The sequence below is a fragment of the Dipodomys merriami genome, unplaced genomic scaffold (genome assembly GCF_024711535.1).
Source record: "Dipodomys merriami isolate MVZ:Mamm:240054 unplaced genomic scaffold, mDipMer1.0.p SCAF_1171, whole genome shotgun sequence".
Taxonomy (NCBI): domain Eukaryota; kingdom Metazoa; phylum Chordata; class Mammalia; order Rodentia; family Heteromyidae; genus Dipodomys; species Dipodomys merriami.
Genome location: NW_027202462.1, coordinates 190,899 through 193,458, shown reverse-complemented (window position 1 = coordinate 193,458; position 2,560 = coordinate 190,899). Strand labels below are relative to the sequence as shown.

At 33.5% G+C, this 2,560-nt stretch overlaps 1 pseudogene; it reads left to right on the top strand.

Moving 5' to 3' along the window:
• Window positions 1-1,908: 1,908 nt before the first annotated feature.
• On the top strand, window positions 1,909-2,001 carry LOC138822909 (U6 spliceosomal RNA; annotated as a pseudogene).
• Window positions 2,002-2,560: the final 559 nt, after the last annotated feature.

The following is a 2,560-nucleotide window of genomic DNA, read 5'->3' as shown; positions in this document are numbered from 1 at the left end:
GGGCATATATACACATATATGCATATATAAATAAATATACATATATAAATATATGTGAATATATTTTATATATATCAGTTGTACAGTGATTCAATCTAGACTTCCCAGCACATTGTCATTCTCACAAAGTGTACATGATAAACTGCTCTGAGAATCTGTGCTCACTTCCCCCACTTCCTTGTTTTTCATCCCTGTGAACAACTTCAACCTACTTTCCATAGGATAGCTTTGTTTTTGTTACTTACTGATAATAAAAGAAAAAGGTTCCTTGTAAAAGGAAAAGATCTTCTAGGACACAAGTTAAAAGTATCTTACCCGTCCCAATGATTCCTATGAGGAAAATTTGTAATAGTACTAAAAGTGAATAGGAATTCCTAGATCTGTTGTTTGCCATTTAAAATGGCAAAGAATAATATCACGTCACTCTTATAACTCTTAAAGAATGCAAGGGTAACTGATGGTCCCTATCATTTTCCCAAAATCCCAGTGGGTCCTGAAAGATAATAGTAGCTCAGCAGAAATTCTAAGTAGCAGACATGGAGCATGAAAAAGAAAGAGAGGAAATAAGAGAGAATGAAAGAGAGAAATATCATAATACTGAAAGTGCATAACAGATAAACAAGAGCTGTATGAGAATAATCATACTGCTATCTTTAGACTCTATATGTACATTTGAAGTATTTGATGCATAATAACCCATCAACATCACATTCCTCAGCACCACATAAGCAGAAAAAGATGGAAGTGGTGCTGTGGCTCAAGTGGTAGCAATAGCCTTGAGATGAAGAGCTGAGGAGCAGTACACAGGACCCAGAGTTCAAGCCCCACAACCAACAGGAACAAAACCAAAAAACTAAACACAAAACCGTCTCTCAATTTTGTGGCCTCAACTCTGTAAAACAACTGCTTCAGCTTAGGGCTAAGATTTATGTGTGGACATTTATCAACACTCCTGATTCAAACTCTACTTGAGAAAATTTTAATCAATTTTTTGTTCTTAATTTTGCTCTTTGTAAATTCACATGCACCTATAAAAGATGGTGTGGCCATCCCAGTAACATTTTCAAAGTACCTCGTAATGATGACTTACAAAAAGTTGTATTATATTACAACAAGTAAAACAATGCTACAAATAAAGGAAACCAATAATTAAATATTAATGATTAATAAAATAAAAACCAAATATCATTGATTCCAGTATTTGAAGTGTATTACATATTAGAGTTTACAATTTTCTCATATTCCTGTACATTTAAAACTGGCTAAGATTATGATGTTCAACAAGAGTTTTATAGGCTATAAGTAGTCTTTAAATTTACCCTCTAAGATTACTATATATGTCTCATCTCATCATCTGTATATGGTTTATATAATCATTTTTGTTCCTCACTAACATATAAAGTAAGGAAGCACTAAAGTTTTAACAGAAACTTAACTCTTCGCTGTTTCTTCATACAAAGACTTTGCAACTTCTCATTAGTAAAGTTTCTATAAACTCTGAAATGTACATACTTAGTAGTATATGTCTGCTACCATAAATCTTAAATACTTTATAGAAAAGTTATATGACCTACCAAACAATCTTAATTTTGGCATATAAGCAAATTCCCAAAATTAAACAGATTTAAAACATATAACTTAAAAAAAAACTTAACACATGCTGCAGTGTTCATTATGATAGGTGCCTTGTATAGAATAATTGAATTCCTCCTTCTACACATCTGTTGAACAACAAATATCTGGAATTATTTTGTTTTTGACATATCAATCTTGACTTTAGTCTTAAATGTGTGCTTATGTAAGAAATACATGGTTCTAAAACTTCACGACAATTCTTTTGACCTTACTTTTTGTTGAATTGTCTAGTGTAAGAAAATCAATTCCACTTTATATATAAAAAAATGTTCTGTGCTCAATTCAGCAGCACATACACTAAAATTGGAACAATACAGAGATTAGCATGGTTGGTCCTTGTGCAAGCATGAAGCGCTCCACATTTTTACAATAACAGATGCTGGAGGGGATGTGGCCAGAAGGGAACCCTACTTCATTCTTGGTGGGAGTGTAAACTTGTTCAACAACTTGGAAAGCAGTATGGAGATTCCTTAAAAGATTCCACATAGAGCTCCCGTATGACCCAGCAATCCCACTTTTGGGCATTCACCTAAATAGTCAGCAACAAGACCATATTAAAATTACCAATACAATTATGTTTACTGCAGCATTATTTCGCATAGCTAAGATATGGAACCAACTCCAATGCCCCTCAGTAGATGAATGGATCAAGAAAACGTTGTGAGTTTTTGTGTGTGTGTGTCTGTGTGTGTGTATGGGAATTCTATCGTCCATCAGAAAGAATGACATCTCCCAATTTGTTACGGAAAAAATTATATTCACTAAAATACTCCAAGTCCAAAGAAACATCGGTCACGTGGTATCCCTTATTGGTAATGATTAATATATGTCGTGGATAAACAGCAAAGGTCAAAAGCTATATGCATATGAATAGATAAGGTGATGTTAAGCTAAATGAACCCCAAGATAGGGACACAAGTGGTTT